General features: G+C 43.4%; 1 protein-coding gene and 1 long non-coding RNA gene across 3 annotated transcripts in view; both read right to left on the bottom strand.

Moving 5' to 3' along the window:
• The window catches only part of FRMD4B (FERM domain containing 4B), a 320596-nt gene extending 312432 nt beyond the window's left edge, over positions 1 to 8164 (bottom strand). Inside the window, exon 1 of one of the 2 annotated variants that reach the window (XM_072785429.1) lies at positions 8028 to 8164. The gene's annotated coding sequence lies outside the window, so the exon portion shown is untranslated. Of the gene's footprint in view, positions 1 to 5293; positions 5361 to 8027 lie in introns of those variants that run through there. The other variant, XM_072785430.1, reaches the window with a different exon arrangement.
• A 12956-nt stretch (positions 8165 to 21120) lies between these two features.
• LOC140610002 (uncharacterized) overlaps positions 21121 to 25540 on the bottom strand; it is a 43035-nt gene continuing 38615 nt past the window's right edge. Inside the window, exon 10 of the long non-coding RNA XR_012011793.1 lies at positions 21121 to 21535. This is a non-coding gene — a long non-coding RNA (uncharacterized lncRNA). The remainder of the gene's footprint in view (positions 21536 to 25540) is intronic.

Raw genomic sequence — 25540 nt, 5'->3', positions numbered from 1 at the left:
ACAGAGAGAGAGAAGCAGGGGGAGAATCGGGGAGAAGCAAGCTCCATGCAGGGTGCTCCATGTGGGGCCCGATCCTGGGTCTCCAGGATCATGCCCTGGGCTGAAGGCAGTGCTATACCACTGAGCCACCCGGGCTGCTGCTTTCTACCTTTGTAAGGTGTGAAGGTGTGGGCTACTGTGGGTCACTGTGGAGACAGGCATCACATACTGTTTGGAACGCACTTGGCAAATGCCTGGCACTTACAGGGACTCAATAAACAGCAACTATTATTTCTAGGCAGCAGCCTGTTCTTTGAAGAGGCAGGTTATTCTAACTGAATGTTCTGGGCTAATTCTCTGCAGTGATCAGATTATGGTTGAAAAATCCACTTTGTGGGTACAGGCATTTCCTAGAGGGTTCCCTCTTACTTGTAGCCATCCTCCAGCTCTGCAAGCCTGTCTTGGTTGCCACACATCTTTCAGGCCAAAGGGACGCCTCACCCCACCCATCCCCTAATGCCATCCCGCTGCAGCAGCTCTGGGCAGACCTGTACCTGTATCTCTATGCAGGTAGAGGTGCTGTGCTTTCTCTGCAAACCTCCCACATTCATTCACATCTCCTCTCCCCAACTAGATTAAGCTCCTGGGGGACAAGAGGTCACCTTACATTTCTTTGACTCCTCCCCAGCATCCAGCACATGTCCACACATTTTCTAGGTTCTCTGATCCCTTGCTAGGCACAGCGTGGTCCACAGATGAGCATCAGCAGCTTCACCTGGGAGCTCATCAGAATCTCAGGCTCCATCTCAGATCCTCTGAATCAGAATCCCAGGTGATTCAAGTGCAGGTGCTGGAGAAACACTGCTCGAGCCTATTTCCCAGACTTCACTCATTCACAGCTTCCTTTCAAAGACCTAGTCATTTTTCAGTACCATCCACACTCTCTGTTACTAATATATATATTTTAAATGATTTTACATTGACATTATGTCTTGCTTAGCTTACCCTAAGCAGTGATATCCAGTCTGTCAATAGTTTATTCAGCAAGGCAGAAAGAAATATATCCTTTAATAAGATTTGAAGGTCCAAGTGAAAAAAAATCTGTTGGTGTACATTAAAATAAGTAAATAGCCATCAAAGTAAAATGGTTCTCCACCTATCATCTAAAATTAACTTATATTGGGATGTTGGGGTGGCTCAGTCAGTTGAGCATCTAGCTCTTGATTTTGACTCAGGCCATGATTGAGGTCCTGGGATGGGGCCTTGCTTTGGGCTCCCTGAACAGTGGGGAGTCTGATTCTGCCTCCCTCTACCTCTCCCTCTGTCTCTCCCCACTCACCCTGCTTGCACTGTCTCCCTCTCAAATAAATAAATAAATAAATCTTAAACAAAAATAAAATTAACTCATACACCACCAAGTGTACACCTAGCCCACTTTAGCAAACACAGCTCTAGGCTTTTTGCAGCTGAATCAGAAGACATCTTCCCAATTCCTGCTCCTGTGTTCCTGGTCCGGGCCTGTTCCCACCTACCATGGCTGCCTTATGAGGCTGATGCATTTGCCTGCAAACATAGGTGGTTGTAGGGGACGGTAGGAGGCAGAAAATCTAGATACTGGACCTGCACCACCCCTTCAAAACTTGCCAAATCACAGCCCTCTTGGGGGCTCATTTTTGCAATCACCAGGTTCTCCTCATATCTAACAATATGACAGCAGAAGCTCCAGAGTCAGAATGATTTGGGGTTGAAATTAAGTCTCCCTTGCTTGCTAATTTCATTAAGTCTGTTTTCCTCATTCATAAAATGGGAGCAATAAATGGACATAACACCCACACAAGAGGATTTTTGCAAGGATATTTTCAGGATAGCTGAAAAACGCTGAGACTGAGTTCCACCATACAGTCAGTGTTCAACAAAAAATAGAGCTATTAATATTTTTTTCTTGGCCTCCAAAATAATAATAGCTAATATTTATGGGGTATTTAATGTGAGGTAGGCACTACATGATCACTTTACACTCTCATTTTATCCTCACAATAACCCAGGGAGGTATGAACTCTTATTCACCCATTTCACAGATGAGGAAACCGAGGCACAAATTGTGAGCTGCTTGCTCAAAGTCATACATTTCATAAGTAGTGTAACTGAACTTGCGGGCAAGTCATCTGACTTGAGAGCCAGTGTTCATAACCTCAACTCATCCTGCCTTTCTGTAAAATACTGGTCAACCCATAGACTTTGCCAGTTCAAAAAATATTATGGGATCTTGGCAAAGTAATTCCTGGCACAGGTGAACACTTGCTGAACATGAGCCGGTCTAGCTACCACTAGCTCTACTATTATTTAGTGAGCCTTCACGTCTGAACAAGATTTTATGAGGCATTGGGAGGTCCATCATATCCTTCAGTTATGGTGAGGACCTCTTTACTTTTTTCTTGAATGCTTTTTTTATTCTTAAATATAACCTACATTAAGAAAATGAACAGGGGCACCTGAGTGGCTCAGTTGGTTAAGCATCCCACTTCTAGGTTCAGCTCAGGTCGTGATCCCAGGGTCATGACATTGAGCCCCACATAGGGTTCCATGCTGAGGGTGGAATCTACTTAAGACTCTCCCTCCACCTATGCCCTTCTTCTCCTCTCAAAAAACAAAATGAACAAAATATAAATATGCAGCTCAATAATCAGCTCCAAGTAAACAGCCACATATCCATCACTCTGTTGCCCCCAGAAGCTCCTAGATACTTTCTCTCCCCCCTCCTCAAATATAACTATTGTACTGGGGTTTTTCCCCCAATACTACATACATTTGGGGCTGGGTGATTCTTTGCTGTGGGGGTTGTCCTGCACATGTGGGATGTTTAGCAGCCTCTCTGGCCTCCACAAGTTACATGCCAATAGCACCTTTCCCAAAAGGCAAGAAGAAATGGCAACAATTTCTCTAGACATGAACAAGTGTCCCCCGGAGGGCAAAATTATTCCTGGTTAAGAACCACTGCACCATCATGACCCTTTTGGTAACCACTTTCTTGCTTTCTTTTTCACTCTAACCACACAAGCATGCATCCTTAAATATTATCATTTAATCTTGCCTCATGAAAGGAATTCTTTAAACTTTAATCCATTAAAAAGGCCTCTAATCATGGCCCCCTAAAATAACCTAGGTGGGGTGACCATATAATTTATCATCCAAACCGAAGTCACAGACATTAACCAGGGTTGACCCAGGCAAGCCAGCATGATCACACTACTTCTAGGGAACTTCTGCTGTGAAGCAACATTATTCTCACAGCCGCACACAATTAGGGCCCCCTTACCCACTGGATAATTGTATGTGAAGTGGCAAAGGATAATTAAATGCAGCACATCCCCAAGGGCAAAGTAACATAGACCCAGATAAATATCTCAAAGCTGAAGAGCTGTGGAGCAGAAAACTCTTTGGCCTTGGCCCTTATGGGGGTGTATTCTTCATATAATTTGATGAAAGACACCACTTAAATAACTACTTTCACCACATTAGCGCAACAAAGTGATTAAATTAAATGCCTTCCAAGATTCACACATAAGTGCAAAAAGGATCCAGATCACCCCTTGTAAGAGGTTTAGGGTCTGTAGTGGATTTTTAATCCATATATCTGCCTTTTTTCCCTCGGTGTCATTGGAAAGTAGAGCAACCACTAACAACTTGACCTGTTCTGCATAGTGATCTCGTAAGTCCTGACACTGACCATGTTAAAAGTGACCACTAAGGCTTCCTTACGCACACGAGAAATCGTATTGATGACCTATTTGCCTGAATATAATTCAGCTCATCTTCCATTCTTTGGAGCATCAAAGAGAACAGAAATCGGCTTTCAATGACTTAAGACACTCGTACATTTCAGCAAATGTTTGACTTCCTCAGCTTCCGTTTCCCCTTTTTCCAGCAAATGTATTCATCTGGAGGTCCAGCTCACAGTTCGTGTGGTCTAGTTGAGAGTCTATCACAAGGCAAAGCCCTTAACCTCCACAGAAGTCATTTGGCACCAGGGCTTTCCTACAAACCATGCCTACTAGGCCAACTGGAACTGGTTTGGAGGCTTTTTGTTCAACAACTGGGCAAAAGAGATTTATTTATTTTTGTTGGATTTGAACCTGAAATTGTGTAAAGCAGCAACTGCTACAGTCAGCTAATCAGCCAACAAGGTGCCTCATACACAGAGGAAAGAAGAGAAAGAGGTGAAGATGAAAAGAAAGAAGTCAGATTCTGAAGTCATTGTTCAGCCCTGAGCAAGATGCTCTTGAGGCCAGTTCTAGGTATGTATCTTGCAATAACTTGAAGTTGTATGTATTAATATATATATATATATAATACATATGCCTATCTCCTAGTTTCATTTAAATTGGGTGTTTATCACTTACTAGGAAAATATGCCCTGTGGCAGTAGCTTTCCAATTTTTTACAGAGCAACTCACAGTAAGAATTACATTTTATACTGCAACCCAGAATGTGCATGCAGCCCGAGTGAGAGAACGGACTCAAAGTTTCATAAAGCAACAGAACTCACAAACATAGGATAAGGCTGATAATTTTCTGTCCTGTTATACTTTAAAAAAAAATACTGGTTGCAGCCCACTAAATTGATTTCATGACCTTAGCTTTAAAAAAAAAAAACACTGCCTTGTGAGATTAGGCTAAAAATTGATTTCACCAGAAAAAGTGAGATAAGAAACATCATGATAATTTCAATCAGATTATTGAAGAAAATAGGACGTTTGGGTTTAGCAATAATAAACTCAAGGGTTTAGCAACAGAAAATTGTTACCATTTCTCTTTAATCTACCCAGGACATGTTTACCAGAAAAGGAAAAAAAAAATCTTAATGACCTAGAAGTAAATGAATTACAAACAAAAAACAAAAACACCAAACATTTTCTAAAAACACATTAAAAACCATGTCTAAAAAGAGATAGGTGAGAACTACATTAAGGAAAAACACTTAAGTCCTGCTGCTGAGCTGAGTTACATGATTTATTTATCTATAGGCTGAAGACAGTAATTTCAGTGAACCTCAGCAGTTACTGAGTATGTAAAAATAGTGTCTCCATGATAAGATCAGATCTCTGGGGCATATGCAGAGGGAAGTAGGGAGATAGGAAGAGAGAAAGGAAGGGAGGGAGGGGGAGAAAGAGAGAGAGGTCACTTACAGTATAAACCTCAAGCCTTCACTTATGTGTGTATTGTGTGTAAAATAACCATGAAGAGTTCCTGAAATTTTAGGCAATTACTGCAGGCTGGATAAGACAGGGTATTTTTAACCGCTTTCCATGTATACCTTATTTGTATTGTCAGTTAGCCAAAACGTCCTTTTTGTCTGCTCAGAAGCACTGCAGAGTCGTGATTAAATCTGTGGAATCAAATGGAGAAGTCAGATTCTCATGCTTGCTAGAAACAGAGGCCAGTGTCTGTAAACAACCCTGAGAAAACTTAGCTGCTTTTACACTCTTGAATGGCTGTAGCTTTAACTCCTCCCCAAGTTATTCTCGATTATTAGGGTCAAATGCAGCTGCCTGACCTGTTTGAGAAGCCATGAACGGTTGTGCCACCAAGATGATAATCTGTTCATTTCAAAGCAGAGTGAAGTTTAAGACAATTGCTCTCACCCCCCAGAGAAGGGACTTCTGAGAATTTTCCCAGGGATAATGAATATCAAACCTCACTATAATGGTATTTTAGGTAGATTTCTTCATCTTCCATCATTATATTTTTCAAATACATTCCACCCGCATTACCGAATCAAAACAAACAAAATGTTTGATTAATATTTGCGGATGTCATGAAGAAGCGAGTAACCTCTCCTGTGTAAGAAGTCCTTGGAATTGCCTGAATTCTTCTGGCTCTCTTTTAGGAAATGTAGGCAGCCCGGGTGGCTCAGTGGTTTAGCACCGCCTTCATCCTAGGGCCTGATCCTGGGGACCTGGGATCGAGTCTTTTAGGAAATGTAAGCAGTGTTCAAAGGTATGTGTTCGTGCTTTACTATTTATTACAAAATTCCTGGATATTAAAAAAAAAAAGAATCATAGGCTTATCAATATAACCATCACCTAGTTTGTGACATTTAATTCGGAGACCAAAATAGGGACGCCTGAGTAACTCAGTGGTTAAGCATCTGCCTTTGGCCCAGGGAGTGATCCTGGAGTCCTGGGATCGAGTCCCACATTGTGACATTTAATTCGGAGACCAAAATAGGGACGCCTGAGTAGCTCAGGGGTTAAGTGTCTGCCTTTGGCTCAGGGCGTGATCCTGGAGTCCTGGGATTGAGTCCCACGTCTGGCTTCCTACATGGTGCCTGCTTCTCCCTCTCTATGTCTCTGCCTCTCTCTCTCTCTCATTCTGTGTGTGTGTGTGTGTGTGTGTCTCATGAGTAAATAAATAAAATCTTAAGAAAAAAAAGAAAAGGAGAGAGACCAAAATATATACTGTTTGCTTCGGGTCAGTCACCGTCATGTTATATAATGGAATGAAAAATACATGTGAGGTGCTTCTTGTCACTACTACTATTTCCCTCATCATCATTGATGCCATTACAGCACATCCCCGTTAGAGGCACTGTCGCGGTTAACAGACTGGCATCTGGAATCGGACCTCAGGTCAACTCCAAATTACCAACGTGACTCATGGCAAGTCACTTATTCTCCCTCGGGGCTCCACTTACCACTCCACGGACCATTCATGATGCCCCCAAAGCGCCTACGGGGACGCCTGAGACACCATACGCTCCCCACCACCATGCTCAGCAGCATGTGTATGGCAGATGAAAGTGCAGCCCGAGGAGGTTAAGTAAGGCGAAGCTGTTTTCCTTCTCCAGATATTTGATTTGGAAGTTCCACAGATGCATTCTCTTTAGTACAGGAAGCAGCATGTCCGGGATTGCGCGAAAATCCCGTACACATCCTCCAACTGGGTTTGGTGAATTTCTGGGGCAAACCCTAGCTAGGCGTGCACGCCCACCCCGCTTCCCCGAGAGCCTGCCGCTGCCAGCCCTCGCCGTCCTTCCGAAGGGGCCACCTTGCACACGCCGCCGTCTGGGTACCAGCAAGCGCACCAAGTTGGTTCGCAAAGTTCAGAGGAGTTGGCTCGGGTATGTTTACAAGTCCTAGCAGATCGCAGGAATGTTCAGGGATAATTATGATCCCACCCAGGAGCGCCCAGCCCAACCCTCTCACATCTGGAAGGAAGCGGCCACACAAAGGAGAGCAAGGAGACCTCCTCCTGCGGCTGCTTTCCCGGCTCGGGAAGACTTCCCCGACCAGCTCCCACCCCCTTTGTCAACAGCACCAGCCGCTGCTCTGCAGCACCGTTCAGAGCACAAGGTGTTCGGGGCACAGGAAGAGTTTATCTTCCAGTCCACCCCGAATGGCATCTCTCAAAATAGCATCTTTGTCCCCTCCCCCCTGACCCAGACACGCGCGCACACAGTGGCGCGCGCGCGTGCACTCACACAGGCACACACGCGAAGGTGAAAGGTGAAACGGTCCAGAAAAATGGACAGCGATCCACACACGCACGCTGCCTTTCCAGCCCAAGGAGCGGTCCGAGTCGGACACACCTCGTTGAAAAAGGGCAGGCACACCGAAGCCCGGGCCCGCGCCGCGGACCCCGGGGATTCCCCTCCAAGTCCCGGCCCCGCCTTTGCAAAGTATCTGGGATTCATCAGCGTTTCTCCCACCTCCCACGGACGCGCAACCGCCGGAGCACATGGTCCCCGGCGGCGCGTTTGCAAACCCCACCAGCGCCAACGCCTCAAACCCGCTAAACTTCCTGTCTCCGCACCAGCCCAGCGCCCCCAGCGCCGCGCCAAGTGCCCCCGAGGCGCGCGCGGAGACAGCTGCGGCCCCGGGGCCGTGGGCGGGGTTTCCTGCCCCCCCCCCCCCCGCCCAGCCCCGAGCGCCCGAGCCCGCGCCTCCGCTGGGGGTCTCCGGCCGTGCGCTCTGCGCCCCGGGCGCACGCGGAGCTGCCGCGCCCCCGCCGCGCGCTGCCCGCCCTCCCCCCGGCCGGCGCCCGCCTACCTGCCGCGCCGCCGCCTCCCTCGGGCGCTCGGGGGCTGCCGACCGCTACTTTATTGTCTCGGCGGCTCACCGCGCGGGACGCGGGGGCCCGGCTCTGCGCCAGCCCTGCCAGCAACTCCGCGGGGCGCCGCGCCCTCCTCTGCCTCCGGCTCCCGGCCCGAGCTCCTGCCCCGCACGGGAGGCGCGCAGCCCGACCCCCGGGCTCGCTGGGCGGCCGGCGCCAGCCGCATCCCCGGCCCGGGGCCGCGCGTCCCCGCTTCGGTCCACACTGAGCGCTGCGCCCGGCCGCCCGCCTGCCTCGCTGTCAGCCCGGGCGCCCGGCTCGGCTCTCCGCAGCCGCCCCCGCCCGCCGCCGCCGCCTCTCCGGGGGCCGGGGCGGCCGCTGCCAATGAGACTCGGCTGATGCGCTGTTCCGGCCCAGTCATTGTATCGGGCGGGGAGGAAGGGGAGGGGAGCGGGAGGAGGGAGGGGGCGCCCTCGGCCCCCGCCGCGCGGCTGCCGGCTGGGCTCGCCTACCCCGACCGAGAAAAGGCGCTGGTGCCAAGGGGCGCGGAGCGGCTGGCGCGGCCGGGAGTGGGGGGGGGGGGCAGGGGGCACGAGCCCGCGCCCCTCCATCCCTCGCCCCGAGCCCTCCCCTGCCTGCAGGCGCGCGGACGGCTCGGTTGGCCTCCCAGGCTTCAGCATCCCAAGCCCGACTGCCCTTAGAATAAAGGGGCGGAGGCGCGGCGGGGATCCGGCCCCGAACCGGAGCGGGTCCGGCCACCGACTTGATCGGAGATGCCCGCGAACCTGGTGGCTCCTCTTGAAAGAAAAGACAGAGAGAGAAAGGGGGGGGGGGGGTGGCGGTGGGAAGAAGGGAAGGAGGGAGAGAGAGTGGTAGGTAAGAGAGAAGGAAGGAGAGAGAGGAAAGAAGAGTGAAAAGAGAGGGAGGAAGAGCCTACCCCATGCCTGGCTCTTTCCCTCCAGGACAGTCCTGTGACTCAGTTGCGTCTCCTTACGCTCTCTTTACTGGTGAGGAAACTCCAGAGGTTGACGCAAAGAGCTGGTAAGTGACAAGACAGAGACTGCAGCTTGATCTGATGCAGCAAATGCGTGAAGAGTGGAGGAAGACGGGAGGACCATGAGGGGAGGACCCGCTCTTGGGACTCTGACCTCATCTCCAAATGAGTGGACCAGTAGAACACCAGAGGTGCCTGGCGGGACCCAGAGGGAGTATTTCCAAAACAGCTTTGAACGTGGGTCCCATTGACGGACCCACTTCTCTATATACTGTGACTTAATTCATTTTTTAAAGATTTTTATTTATTTATTCATGAGAGACACATAGAGGGAGGCAGAGACAGGCAGAGGGAGAAGCAGGCTCCGAGTAGGGAGCCCCATGCAGGACTCGATCCCGGGACCCTGGGATCTGCAAGCAGACAGACACTCAACTACTGAGCCACCCAGGTGCCCAAATTAAATTATCTTTATTTTTTAATTTTTATTTTTTTTCATTGTTAATAAAAACATTTATTTTGTATTTTATACAGAACAACCTGAAGCCCCCTGGATTGTGACTTGACAGTGACCCAGGGGTTTACAGACAATGTGTCCATCTCAGCGCGGCTCTGGGGATTAGGGAATCCACACAGACACAGGCAGGGGTTTGCAAGGGTGGAAGGGGGCACAGTAGGAGTGTAAATTAGGGGATCCCTGGGTGGCGCAGCGGTTTGGCGCCTGCCTTTGGCCCAGGGCGCGGTCCTGGAGACCCGGGATCGAATCCCACGTCGGGCTCCCGGTGCATGGAGCCTGCTTCTCCCTCTGCCTATGTCTCTGCCTCTCTCTCTCACTGTGTGCCTATCATAAATAAAAAAAAAAAAAAAAAAAAAAAGAGTGTAAATTAAATTATTTTTAAGACTAAATCAATTTTTTAAAAAAAATAATTGTTCTGAGACTCCGCAATTATAGATACCTCTGCGTTTTGTGGGAAGTTTAGTTGATTAGTCAATGTCCATGTTTGAAAGAGATCACAGTGTCAGTAACCCTGGTTTGGGCACTTCTCCTCCTCTTTCCTTCTTTCTCTTCTTCTTTTGACGGATCGCCAGCCTGCAGAGAAGGATGAAGTGGGGGAGGAAGGCCTGGCTTGATTTCCCAGGTCTGGCACAGCTGCTATGGACATGAAGTGGAAAACAAGATCTGAAGCACTAAAGCCTTGAGATGGCTTTTAGATGGAGTGATGTATCATATTACCTCTGTGTGGTGTGAAGTTTAATTAAATTTTCTTCTGGTGTCGAATGGACTACTTGCTTCTAATTAAATAGAATATATTGAATGAATAGCTGACATTTGTTGAGCAGCTATTGCGTGCCCCCCAGACCTGAGCAAAGGGAGCACTTCACTTGGAATTATGTCATTTAGTTCTGGGAGAAAAGGGATACCTAGAAGCCCCATAAGTACCTGGTCTATGCTGGCCTTGTTCAGCCCCTGCCACACAGCAGTGGCTCATTCAAGGTCAGTTAATGGACTTCTGTTTTGCAGAGGGGAAAAACCTAAGGGTCAGAGAGGTTAATTGACCCATCCAAGAATAGGAAACTGGAACACAGTTGTACCTGTCTTTGAATTCAGATCTGAAGACCCCCTAACCACTGCACATTACTGTCTGTTCACTGTGAGCTGCAGCATAAGGGCCCCCAGTAAGGCGGCAGTGCAAAGAGTAATGGCTTACTCTCCCCTCATAAGTGCACATAATTTCTCGGGGAAGAGAAAGTCAATACATACGGCATGGGCTCTAGAGAACATTCCAGGGAGTGTACAGCAAAGTGGAGCAACGCAGGGGAAATGAATAGCACCAGGCTGGCCCTCCAAAAAGTGCTTGCTGTATGTTTTGGGGCGGGGGCACCAGATGCAGACTTTACATGAAAAATGCAATGTAGGTGATGTCAGTAAGGTTGATGTGGTCAGCCAGAGTATTCTAGAGAGTTTTCTGGAAGATGCAGGATATTTACTGGATTTTCTGGAAGCAAAGAGGCCCTGGCTTGCCAATGGGAACTCCAAGGCTGTTATATCTGGGTTTGAAGCTCAACTTTTCCAATTACTCAACCTAAAATAGGGATAATGATAATGCCAACCTTATAGGATTGTTGTAAGGATTGAATTAGCACATAAAAAGTATTTGGAATCATGTCTGGCCCGTGATGAATGCTTAATAAATATTAGTGGTTATTATTAAAGGAGAGGGGACAGCTCTCTTTCCAACTTCAACCTTCTGGTAAATATTTATAAAATACCCAAAATAGTAAAATAAAAAACAAAATGCAGCAGAACAAAGAAACAAAACTTGTTTTCTTTATTCTTACTGTAGTATAGAATTACCAATTCTGGCTGCATATTAGAAGGGAGAGTTTATCTTTGTTTTTAATAGTTGAGGCATTTATATCAGAATCTCTGGGGTTAGGGTTGATAAAACCTCACATTCCTGGACTCCAGCTCCAGAAGGTTCAGGGACCGGAAATCTGCATATTTAACAAGCTTTTCGGGGGGCTACTTGAGAAATACTGCGTTGCTCTCCCCTCCACACCCCTCGATGCCCACCCCATCTTATTGACCTAGGGATTCTTTTTTCCCACCCTACATTATTAAACTCTTGAGTTAAATACTGTGTGTGTATTCCTATTTAATTCAATGTACATTTAGTAAGCACCAATTTTGTACAAATGACTACAAATCGGTACAAAGATGAGTAACATCATTCATGGTAGCAACGAGTTTATGATCTAGAAGAAAAAAATGGGTACATGAAAAGATATAATAGTAAGATTGAGGTGTTTTGAGAGCTTACAATGTATGGGGCCCTGTGACAAGCACTTAACCTGTAGACAAGATGGACAGCAATATATGAGAGACGTTGAAAAGATGCATCTGGAAGAAGGAATCCAGAAAGGACTTCATGATGAATTCTGCATGTCCAAGCAGCTTCCCTGAAAGAAATTGCTCCAGTTACAGAAGAGTATGGTCAAAAGCCTGAACAGAATATAGGCCAAGCAGTGAAGGCCCAGAGATTTCTAAGTTTGAGAAACCAAGCAGAGAACTCAGAAGTAACGAAGTCAGGGACCAGATCAATAACATTAGCTAGTAAACTAGAACAGAGGTGAAGCAATCAGGAATAGTGAAGACTGTGGCAAAACGGAGAACATATTGTCCCCTTCTAAAGGAGACAGCCACTGTCATTCTCAGCACACTGTGCCATATGGGAGTGTTGGTCTGATCGACCTGATGTTTTGATTTTTCAAGAAAAGTTGGAAACCTGGGTTTTGGTATGAAATCTCTCAGTGTTTTAAAAAATCTTGGCAAGCAACTAAAATTTTTTTAAATATTCTATACTCGAAAAATGTTTTGCAGGTCAAATCCACCCATGGACTGCCCATTTATAATCGCTACTATGGCCGGAGGAACATACTCAGATTAAAAAATAACTAACAATTCCTGTACTTTGGGGATGACTACTAAATGCCTAATGCTAGCCTGGGCACTGGGCAGAAATTGTGCAACACATTAGATAAAAGAGATGGATCTCACCGTTCAGAAACACAGAGTAATTGGTGAGATGAGATAAATACATATGAACAACAACAACAAACAAAAGCAATAAGCAGCAAGGGGAAACAATTCTGTCCTGAAATATAGAGTTTCCGGGTGACAAATGAGGGCCTCACCAATCATTCTGTACATAATGGAATGTTGGAGGTTGAGATCTTTGATTCCAGATGTGCGGGAAAGTCCTCGGACCACCACTTACAAGCTCGTTATCTCAGTTCTGTACAGTATAAAGGAATATGTTTTGGTATATGCATCATGAGATTCAGCTCCTGAATTAATAAGAACATGCTTCATAAATATTTTATTTCCAAATTAAAAAAAGATTTATGTATTGGCTTCTGTACGTATTTATATTTATGTACTTATTTATTTGTACAGATATATACTCATTAGGCAAGTTTTTGACAATACAAAAAGTAAGTAAAATAGAAATTGAAAATCACCAATAAGTTCACCACCCTGAATGAGTACCTTTAACATATATGCGTCTAGATTTTTAAAAATATACGTGCAAACACACATTCAGATCATCTGCTATATTGATGTAGCATAATGCATATGCCCAATTCCCTACTGATGTACTGGTGTACAATTGGGTCTCTTTGATTTTTTGTTTTCTGTACTATTTTAAATAGAGATCTAAAGAGAAGTCACAGCAACCCTGCAGCATCCTGGTCCTCTTAGCTGCAAAGAGTTTGTGCTTTCTAAAGATTTCTTGATGAAATCAGATTTGGAGTAAGAACATGAATACTGCTTGCATGTTTTGTAGCTAAAGGCTTGTGAGTGAGCAAATATCTGTGAGTTTTGTAATAAGAACACGTGAGAGGATCCCTGGGTGGCTCAGCAGTTTAGCGCCTGCCTTTGGCCCAGGGCATGATCCTGGAGTCCTGGGATCGAGTCCCGCATCAGGCTTCCCTACGTGGAGCCTGCTTCTCCCTCTGCTTCTGTCTCTGCCTCTCTCTCTCTGTGTCTCTCATGAATAAAAAAATAAAATCTTAAGAAAAATAGAACACATGTACATGTTTGTTAAGCACATTCTATAAGAGGTCTCATTTCGTCAGTCACTTTTTGAAGGAAAGCACTCTTGTTCTCTCCATTCTACGTGTGAGAAAACCAAGGCCCAGAGAGGGGAAATGACTTGCTTCAGGTTACACAACAGATAAGTCAGGAGCTAAGATTGGATCCCAGAACTTTCTGACGCTGGAAATGGAGGTCTCATGTATCACGAAAGGAGGCCCAGCCTTTTTTGGTACTTTTGTTACTAATGTAATGGTTTAGGTAGATCACACTGATTTCTGGGTTCTTTTTTTTTTTTTTCTTTTTCCTATTTAGATTTAATTTATTTGAGGAAGAGAGAAAAGGGGCGCAAATGGAGAAAGGGGCAGAGAGAGAGGGAGAAGGAGAAGCTGACTCCCTGCTGAATGTGGAGCCCAATGAGGGGCTCTGATCTCAGGACCCTGAGATCATGACCTGAGCTGAAGGCAGATACTTATTAACCCACTGAGCGACCCAGGCACCCCTCTGGGATGCTTAATAGGGACTTAAAAATTAAATCACAGTAATATTAGATACATTAACCATAGATGTAGCTACTTAGCTGTCCAATGTCAGTCATTGTGTTTTCTTTCTAAAGCACATTTTAGATGACCAAGAAGTGTTCATGAGAATAACAGCCATGTATAGACACACTCCAAGTTTCTTTGCCCATACCTAAAGGGTACTACTGCATCCTGTACTTCTGTGTAAGCCCTAGACACACACCTCTGACTCTGAAACTTCTTACTACACAAAGAACAGCGAGTGACCTGTGACTTCATGCTTCCATGGGGAGTGTTGATTATAACCGAAGCCTTTTCATTTCACCGCATGGCCTTTGCATACACATTGAGATAAATTAAAATCTCTTCTTTCATTAGCAGAAGTATTAAGCCATTACCTTCAATCTTTGCCTACGTCACATGACGTAAACATAAATAAGTGTTTTATTGTCAGCGTACTAGTTTTGATGTTCCGAAATTAGAAAAATTTTAAAAAGCCCAGGTTGATATTAAGTTAAATAATAGGAATAAATAAATAATAGGAAATAGCCGTTGGGGTTTAAAGGTGAAATATTGGCAATTTCATAGGGTTCAACCTAAAATGAAGTGGTCGCTAATGATTAACTGTGAACATGAACTTGTGTCACTAGGCTAACTGCTTGCTTCCAGATGACGGAAGTAATGCGATAGAAGAGGAACCTCATAATAATGTATGCATACTGTCTTTTGAGGGTACATCACTAAGCCTTTTTATATGTGAAAATGCTTTTTAATAATGTTCTTTTGGCATTTCACAGACTGAAACACCTTGGAAAGTGGCCAGCATTGCGGTCCAGCTCCTTAGTGAATAGTGTGAGTCCAGTGGAATCTTAAATCTGAGTGTTCAGAGAGTATCGTCTTTCCTTCCAAAGGGCAAGGACACTCCATGGGAAATAAAACACATGTTTTGTAGCTATTTTGTAGCCATGTTACCTAATCACAAAGATCCCAGTCTTGTTAGAATAGATAATGTGGTAGTGACTTTGGGAAGGACGCTTTTTCACTGGAGAGTTTACAAACTGGCATGTGTTTTGGCCTGTGTGGTGTTTCTCAGTTGCTGGTGGTTAAAACTTGGATATGTTAGCACAAACATCTGGATGCGTGTGTGGGTGTACCTGAGTGTATTTGGAGGAAGATTCAAAATCCAGTCTCTATAATATGATATTATTCCATCATTTCTAAGAGACTATTTTTAAATGTTATTCTAGATGTACTGATTTTCCAAAGACTGGCTACTTTAATAATTATACTTCCTTTTCATGCTTCTAGGATTATTTAATTAAAAATTCATGATTTTATTATTTTTTTAAAAATGTATAAAACAAAGAAACAGAAGTTCCATTAGCTCAACGTAGAGCTCTCCATTCCCAAAATAAATAGAAGCTCTTCCAGTTTCATTTTTCCATGTGTCTATAACATTTGGATACCTTGTTAACTCGCTATCACTCCCCCCTCTTTTTTTTTTTTCTTAGCATTAAGAAATCATAAAACTTGAAGGAATTTGGAGAATTTCTGGTTCAGGAGTTACAAACTGAAATGCCTAGAGGGGGCCAGGCAAGATAATAAAGGGGTATAACAGCTCAAGTGTACAAGAGGGAGTAGTGGAGACTGTGGCAAATTAGAAAGTATACACCCTGTCTCTAGTAACCTCCACTATTTGGTAACAATGTTGCAGGAATAGTGTTGCCATATTTGCTAAGAGAATCCAGAATCCTGGATTTTTATTAAAACCTCTTGATTATTAAATATTGACAACGGATTTGGAACCATCTTAACCACTTAGCCAAACAAAGCATATCTGCAAGCCTGATATGACTCAAGGGCCCCCACTTTGAGACCCCTGATCCATTTCAGCCTTTTCACTTTGCAGATCAGGAAAGTGAGGCTCAGACAGTCAAGGTGACTTGCCCAAGAACACATGACTATTTAACAATGGAAGAGGAAGTGGGATCTTGGCAGCTTGGCTTCTAGCCTAGGGCTTTTCCAATACAAACATCTGCTTCTATTTTCTTGCTAACATTTAAATGATGTTCCTAATTACATGATTTCAAATGCTGTACATTATTAACAAAAATGATGATGATATTCACTGTCTTTGGAGCACATAATTTGTGCTCCAACAGTGGCTTTTTTTTGTCATATGATCACATAATCTAAATTGGTTCTAACATTTATAAGATCAGTATAACTCTATTTCCATTCATGTACTAAGGGAAAGTTTCTGCATTCCTACTTCTCTATATTTCTCTCCCTGCATCTCTTTACTAACTGGCCAAATACAGAAAAAAGTAAAAAAATTTTAAGAGGAACCACATTGACTTGCCTACCATGAATAAGAACTAGGTGGGCAGGAAAAGCAAAATACACTTGTGAATCAGTGACTATAAAAACTAAACCATGCATACAAAGCATCTCGGGGCAGTTTGCTTGTTTTGCCAAAGAAAACAAAATGCACAGTAAACCTATGAGAACCTGGGTATACTTTGGAGAATGAGTAGAGATAATTTTTCTAAGCATCTCAGTAACTGAAAGCCTCCACTGTATATCTGATTTTTCCCCCTTTTTCAGAAATGTTTTCAAAATACAGACCAGTGCAGAATGTAATATAACATACATCCCTGCAGCTGCCAGTCAGGATTGAAAATTTTAGCAGGTTTGCTTATTGTCCTTTGTTTTTAATCAGAAGAAATTTAATACTTTACAGAAAAGTGAAGTTACTTTTGCTTCCTATTCCTTGGGTTGCTTTTTCAGTAAACTCTGCACCCAACATGGGGTTCAAATTCACAACCCCGATTTCAGGAGTCACATGATTCACTGAACTGAGCCAGCCGGGTACCCTAAACTCAACTCCAGGCTTTTTCTTACCTCCAACTCCAAGAGCAACTATTATCATGAATTTTGCATGAAGTCTTCCAAATTTCCATATAGGTATGTGTGCATGTTACATATTATTGTTTTACCTGTGTTCTAAAACTTGCATGTAGGCTGTCTTACCACATGAGTGTTTTATTAAGTATCCAGTCTTTTTTAAAAAGTCTATCCAAATTGATTTATAGATCCAGTTTTACTTGTTCATTTCATACTGTCTAGACCATTTCCATATTTGAATCGTTTTTAAACATTTATTTTTTAATTTTTAAAATATTTTATTTATTTATTCATGGGACATACAGAGAGAGAGAGGCAGAGACACAGGTAGAGGGAGAAGCAGGCCCCATGCAGGGAGCCCGATGTGGGACTCGATCCCAGGACTCCAGGATCATGCCCTGAGCCAAAGGCAGATGCTCAACTACCGAGCCACCCAGGTGTCCCTTATTTTAAAACATTTAAAGGAGGAACCAATTTTCCTGAAAAAAAAAAAATGACAGCTGGTATTGAACCAGTGGTTCACTATACTCTCCATAGGGTGAGGAGAGTGAAAAAAACATTCTATACTATTTTCTAGACTCAGAACTTCTGATTCTTCGACTACGTTAGAGAGTGCATTGGCCCTTTTGTACGGAAAATTTGTTATGGATAGTATTCTTATAAGGAAAGCATCCATAATTCTTGTGAGATTCTCAAAGACATCTGTGATCCCAAAAGGATGAACTGTCAAATGTTTCCTAATGGGGCACCTTGGTGGCTCAGTTGGTTAAGTATCTGCCTTGTGCTGGGGTCATGATCCCAGGGTCCTGGGATGGAGCCCCACATCGGGCTCTCTGCTCAGCAGGGAGTCTGCTTCTCCCTCTCCCTCTGCCTGCTGCTTTGCCTACTGGTGCGCTTGCTCTCGTTCTCTCTCTCTCTCTCTCTCTCTATATATATATATATCTGTCAAATAAATCAATAAAATCTTTTTTTAAAAAAAGACTCCTACTTACTATGGGAAGTAATCATTGGTTTATGCAATTCTTCTGCCTCTCACCACCACTTTTTGAAGGAATTGCTGTCTTTCATCGTGGCTTAAATTATTCAACAGTTAAGCATTGAGAATGCATTGAATGCCAGCAGCGCAGACAAGTTGCTGGTAGCAGGGACAAGAACAAGTCAGGAAAAGCCCAGATCTCACTGACCTGAACGTTTACTGAAGAAAGGCAATGCCCAAAGTCCAGAGCAATGCTGCTCAAAGGCAGCACTGTTGATGTCCTGGTTAGAGAATTCTGTGCTGTGGGAGCTTTCCTGTACATTATGTTTAGGAGCATCCTTGGCTTCTACCCACTAGAAGCTCATTGACTCTTCCCCATAGGCTGTGATAACTTAAGTGTCTCCAGACATTGCTAAATGTCCCATGGAGGGCAAAAATCTACCCTTGGTTTATTTATTTTTTTAATATTTATTCGAGAGAGAGAGAGAGAGAGAGAGAGAGAGGCAGAGACACAGGCAGAGGGAGAAGCAGGCCCCATGCAGGGAGCCTGATGTGGGACTTGATCTGGAAACTCCAGGTTCATGCCCTGAGCCAAAGGCAGACGCTCAACCACTGAGCCACCCAGGTGTCCCTACCCTTGGTTTAATGTGATGAGCAGCACTAAAGGGAAGCCTGGATTTCAGTTCATAAGACACTTCCTTTAATGAGCAATTTATGCAAAATAAAGGCATTGGTTCACGCAGGGCAAGAAACATGGATTGGGATACTTAGAGAAGGATGTTCTTGTCTTGGCAATGTTACCAATTATTTTATGACCTTGGGCAAGTCATTCAGCTTATCGGAACCTCAGTTACTTTTTTTGTAAAATGGGATGGTTAGATACTTTTGGCTCTAAAATTCAATAGTCTCCTTTGGGAATCTAAATCCTTAGGAAACTATCAGGATGAAGGTGGCGAATTAGCATTCGGAACCTGCCGCTATTTTGGGAAAAATAAACACGAGGAAAGTGCTCTGCTAAATATTGTATGTCATGGCAAGAACCTTTTTATTAGAAAACATACCCTCTGGATGGGCTTGCCACATTACTTCTTTTTAAATGATCTTGTCAATTGCCTTCCTCATTATAAAGCAATCTTGTAGACTCTATTAACAGGAATTGCAGGCTGTTTATCTCTCTTGTAAATTTTGTCTTCGGGAAAGGGGGTTAGATTTATAGCCAACGACATTTTAAGAGCTCTTTCTCTTAGCCACAGAACAGATACAGCCCATGAAAGCTCCTCTTGACCACTCAGACAATATGATCTTGGACGAACTGTTCTGAAAAATAGAGCAATGCCAGTTCTGCTAACAGTGGATCTTTGATTTCTACTGTGCCAATGGTAATACGGTCTATTTGTACCTAAAAGAACACCAGAAATAGGTATCATTAAAACAACTGCTTAGCCATTAAATAGCTCTGGGTTTCAGTTTCTTAATCTTAGGGTCAGGATTCCAAATGGACAGAAAGGAGATTTGGGACTAGACATTCTCAAACTATCCCCCTATGGTCACTAGGTGCATGTTTTTATCCCTGCCTGGAGTTCATTTCCCCCAGGTGTGTGTTTGGCTGGCTTCTTCTCATTATTCAGGGACTGGCAAAAAGGATCACCTCTTAAGAAAGTATTTCCCTGCCCACTCTAGTTGAAATAGTCCTCTACACACTCTTCTGTTTTACCTGATTATTAACTGTCCTCCCTTTCTACAAGGGAAATTCTATAGGCATAGAACTTATTTTGACTTACTTATTGCTATATACCAGCACCTAGAACAGAACTGACACATAGTAGGCATTCATGAAGTTCTTCTTCTCCTTCTCCTTCTCTTCCTTCTTTCTCTTCGTCTTCTTCTCCTCCTTCCGTTACCATACATTTAGTGTAATCTTTACGATCTCCTTTCCAACTCCAGGTCATAGATATTTGACTCTGTTTTCTTTTAAATGTTTTATAGTTATTCATTTCATTAGATCTATGATACATTTTGAGTTAATTTTTTAAAGATTTATTTACTTATTTATGTGTGTGAGAGAAAAGCGAGCACACAGAGCGAGAGGGAAAAGCAGACTCCCCATTGAGGAGCCGATATAGGGCTCCATCCTGGGACCCCGACATCATGACCTAAGCTGAAGGCAGATGCTTAAGTAACTGAGCCACCCAGACAACCTGTTTTGAGTGAATTTTTGCATAAAGTGTGAGGGTAGGTAAGAGGTTAATTTTTTTAAAAACATGCATATCTAATTGTTCCAATACCACTTACTGAAAAGGCTAGCATTTCTCAGTTGGGTTGTCTTAGTCCTTTGTAAAAACCCCACAGGCCATTTCTGTGTGAGTATTTCTGGACTCTCCTGGTTCTACCGACCTATGTGTGTATCCCTTAGCCAATACCACCCTGTCTTAATTGCTATAGCTTTACAGTAAATCTTAAAACCAAGGAGTGGTTTTTTAAGACTAAGTAACTCTTGGATGAATGAATGAATGAATGAATGAATGAATGAATGAATGAAATGCTTTCCTTACCCGCTTTGCCTTTGTTAATTTCTATTAACCACTGGGATCTTAGCTCTGACACCCATAACTTCAGAGAAATCTTTACAGGTAGTCCAGGCTGTGTTACATCACTGACTGTATACTCTGGATAATACCATGAACCTCTCTGTCTTCTTGGTACCTCTTAGCTCTCATTTAGGGGTGCTGTGTCCCTCAGAGAATATTTGGCAAAGTCTGGAGACATTTTTGGAGATCACAATTTGAGGGGAGAGGTGTAGAATTTCCCTGGTCTATAGAGGCCAGAGATGCTACTATACACCCTGCAATACACAGGTCAGCCCCTCACCAAGGAATTATACAGTCCAAAATGTCAAGAGCGCCAAGGTTGAAAAACACTGCTTTAAACAAATTGGTAATTTGACGTTTATTTTTGTAATTCCTTGCTTAAGGTCTGACTCTCCTACTAGAACGCAAAATAATTACTAGAACTTGGGATTTGAAACCCATGAAACCTTATCCAGCCACTTTAAAATTTGGACCACCAGGCAGCTCACTCAGCTGTTGACTTTGCCAGTTCCTAGATGGTGTCGATAATGAGTTATATTAGAAACAAGCCAAACATTAGTTCTTTTTAGTAGAAATGCAGCAGAGTAGATATTTAACCATTTAACTGTGTGTGTCAGACCCTGAGAAAAACACCCCAAATTGCAAAGAGCCAAACACTGAAGAGTATTCAAGTGTTGATATACTAAACGGTCAACCACAGGAACATATGCAAGTATTGTGTGGTGGCTTTATTATAAGTAAGACATGTCCTATCTTTGGCTTTGGGTATTGATGAGGGGATAAGCAAATTGACTCCAGCAGGACCTAAGCATAAGATATGTAAAAACAGCCTCCTCTTCATTTGGGAGAGGAAACTTAGTCATCTCTTCCATTTGAGGCACGAATAGAGGTTAGCAAAGAGGAAGAATGAGTCCCCACAACCACCTACAATGAAGAAAATACAGAATGGTTATGTATTGGTCAAAAGAAAGCCTGCATTGGTCAGAAACTGGTAGCTCTTTAATACCTGTAATAATGGGTAAAAGCTTCCTCCTCTTTAACTATTTCAATGAGTCCAAAGAGGATGACCCACTTTATTTGTTATGGCATCAAGTAGGTCAAAATAAAGTTAGGAAAATTCGTGTGTCCTTCAGAAATTCTTTCTAAAATTTTTAAGAAGCATCCAAAATATCCAAGGATTAAGTTTTTGGTTCGACACTTTTCACTAACAGATTCTAAGTTGATGGAAGCTTGATGTACCATAGACGGTTTGGCAGCCAATGGACTTCACTCTAATATATACATCACCAAGAGACTGGAAATACATGCTTTGAATTAGATTTACAACAAACAAACAAAAGAAAGCTTTAGTGTAATCCTCACTGCCTTTAAAGTTATCCGCAAAGGCCTCCTTACTGGCATACTTTGGGATTCAAAAGACTTAAAATGTCTGTCCTTCTCTACGACCACAATAATTTAAAGTTAGAGGCCGTTAGGAAGCAGATGGTAAAATAAACTTTGTTTATTTTCTTCTTATTTTTGATTTTAATCTTTTCAAGTTTCCAAGGACTCAAAACAGATGTTTGTGACCTGCTTTTTTTTAAGCAGTAAAGAGAAGCTGACCCAAAAGTGTTAGGGACAAATCTGTTTAATCAGTGGTTAGATTTGGTCTCTTGAGTTCCCGGATAGTCTTTTAATCATCAGGACAAATCATAACACACATTTTTAAAGAATCTTCTTTACTATGTGGACCTCTTCTCTAAAGAAGGACACTGTGTAAAAACGTCTGCATTGGTCTTGAAGCAGACCTCAACTATTCACTCTGGTGCCAATTTATAGAGAGGGTTCTATTTATAATCTCCAGAATCCAGATGACATCTTTTATCTTTCACAATCACACTTAAAGGAATAGAAATGAGTTCTCTTTTGACACCACTCTCATACCCTTGAGCCTCCAACCTCTGGAATTTACCACTTAGGATCAGTGGTCCTCACACAGGGACAGTTTTATCCCTAGAAAACATTTGACAATGCCTGAAATATTTTTGGTTGTCACCACTGGCTGGGGTGGGGATGGAGATGTGCTTCTGGCATTTAGTGGGTCGAAGCCAGGGGTGGGTGCTGCTAAATATCCCACAATGCACAAGCATTCCCCATAACAAAGAATTATCTAGCCCCAAATGTCAATAATGCCAAGGTTGAGAAACCCTGATCTATGATTTTTATCACTAGCATTAATGGAATCAAATGTGTGTGTGCCTGAGAGATGTTTTTTAGTAGAGTATTTTTAAAACAAGATTAGCCTTTACTTTATCTTTCAAGCAGGTTAAAATATTAATGGGGCAATCAATGATTTCCTCAATTAGGACTCCAAACATCAAGATTCCATTACTGACCTTTCAAAATAACTCCTCTATTTTGGTATCTGGGAAAACCATGTGATTATAGCTGGTGCAAGTTCCACCGGAAGAATCATCCAAGGAAATCCAGAGTTGGCACCTTCTCTAAGACTTCAGAGAGAAGGCTATTGATTCTCTAGCACCCTTCATTTTTTTTTAATGGGCTACCCATTGTTGTGGTAAGTTTTTATTCTAAAAATGCCAAAATAACTAAGTGCTGGCTCAAATGGTATCATTGAGGGTTCAGTATTTTTAGAACTGCACTATCCCTAAAGATGCAGGCCAAAGGTAATGAAGCACACACATCAATCTACTTCCTGGTGTTACTCGATAATTGTGTTCTATCTATAGGAGGTGCTTGATAAATGCTCACTGGCCAATTTGTCCTAGAATGGGTTCTCCCAGAGACAGACCCTGAGCCAAGAGTTGGGTTCTCCCATTAGACACAGTTGAAGGATGGGGGTAAAGGAGAGGAAAGGGAACAAGGTTGAGATCTCAGGTCCAGCCCCAGCCTGGGCATGATAATGGTGCAGAAACTATACCTCAGACCTTATCCCACCTGGAGGAAAAGGAGTTGGGCTTGTTATACCTCTACCAGTCATGGGCTTCTCTGGGCGAAGGGAAGAAACTCTTTGGTCCTTTGACTTTCTAGGGAGGGAGTTGCAATTTCCAAAGGCAATCCTTTGGAGAAAGTCCCGTTTGGGAAGTGTTAAGAGTCAGGCAGGAGATGCTGGTGGTAATAGAGACCTAAAGGGACCTGTGACTTGCACCGCTTCACAGTCTTGGTGCGTGATAGATCATGCAGTTTATGGAATCTGAAATCTTCCTTCATTTATGCAATGACAACTTTTTGAATTTCCACTGTGTGCCACGAGCTTTGCTGTCAGCTGGTGATAAATGGTGCACGTGAAGTGTGTACAGCAAACGGGCTAGGGCAACATTGTGCTGGAATGGGGGGGCAGTGAAAGCAACACCAAACAGCCCAGGAGAAATGATCCTGGAGGAGGCAGTGTTGAGTTTGAGACTTGAAAGATAAGAGTAAGTTAGCTTGGTGAGATGTCTAGAGTCCAGGGCCAGTCCTAGGCACAGGGTTCAAGGTGGGTGACATTCCGTTTGACACTTTGGAAATTAAACATAGTGGAGGAATAGGAAGCAAAATAGAAGCATGTGTTTCACCCGTGACTCTTTAAGCAAATAGTAGTGGGCTCTTTCCTCCCTGAAGCTGCAATTATTCCTGGGGACATCATCTTCCAGGGAGGAGTTTATATGTTTCCCAACATTTGTCCCAGTGAGGACCAGGAAGCTCTTGGGAGCTGTTATGTTGGAGGGTTGAGACCAGTTGGGATATCATGGATTTCATCATCAATGTAGATATTGCCAGAGGTGAGATGTCTTAAAGAGGCAGAAATAAGGACAAACCTAGGCCAAGGAAACTGCTACTCCCAACTCACTAAATGAACCATGTCTCTGGGCACCTTAGCACCATTGTAGAGTCCTGAAAGCCCTTTGCTGGGGTTGGCATTAATCCCTCGGTCATTGGATTTCAGGAGAGGGGCTGCAGTGGTTGTGGGAAACAGAGGACACAGAACAGTTAGGGACAGTGGTTTCTTATCAATTAGTATAAAGGTACTTCACTTATTTGAAAAACTAGTCATGCCCCCTATGTGTGTATCAAATGAATATGTGAATGCAGACAGATATAAGATTTTTAGAAGTCTTAAGTCACATAGTCCTTTCTATTCCTTGCTTTAGGTAGAAACGTGGGTACAGGGAACATTTTATTTTTCTATTTACTATAAGAAAAGTCATAATATAGTGGAACATGCATAAGACAAGTATAGCGAATCAAAAATAGTGAGGACTTAAAATGCTGGCAAACTGGAGAAGTGTACCCAATCTAATGGGAGTGACTGCCACTCAGCTGGAACCATGGTAATGCAGGCCCAGTACTGTCCAAACTTTGGAGTTTTCAAGGGAAACCAGAAACTACAAAATTTAAGAGATACCTCCTGATTTTTAAATATTGGTAGCTAACCTGAAAAACTTTTTTAAACTGTGTGGACCAAACAAAAAAGATCCGTGGGCTGGATTTGACCTATGAGCCACCAGATTTTAAGGCTCTAGCTCTCTAAAGTGCCTGGGTCCATGTTGGTCTTATTGGCATTCCACTTCTTTCTCACCACTCTGTTCCTTCCTAGAATCCCGGGGTGGGGGTGCTGATGGAGCAGAGTGTCCAGTTCCCTATTACTAAGACCATCCATTGTTTCTTACGATGGTAGTCACAGCTGACACAGGTGCCAAGGAGACATTTTAGATATGTCATTCAAGTGGTGAAGATAATTAAGTCTGTTCGTGATGACATTTCTGAGAGGGAAATGGCCAGGGCTGGTGGAGATTTCACAGTTGAATTTATGACAAGAACAACTAATCATGGTTACTTCACGAAACTGGAAAATCTGTCATCCGAAATTCTTAGGAATGATAACAAAATACTCAAGTGACCTATAAATGGCAATGCAGTTCCCTATCTACCTTGATTTATCAACCTTGT

The sequence above is a fragment of the Canis lupus genome, chromosome 19, assembly GCF_048164855.1.
Source record: "Canis lupus baileyi chromosome 19, mCanLup2.hap1, whole genome shotgun sequence".
Taxonomy (NCBI): Eukaryota; Metazoa; Chordata; class Mammalia; order Carnivora; family Canidae; genus Canis; species Canis lupus.
Note: the sequence above shows the minus strand (reverse complement) of the source record. Positions and strands in the feature narration are given on the sequence as shown.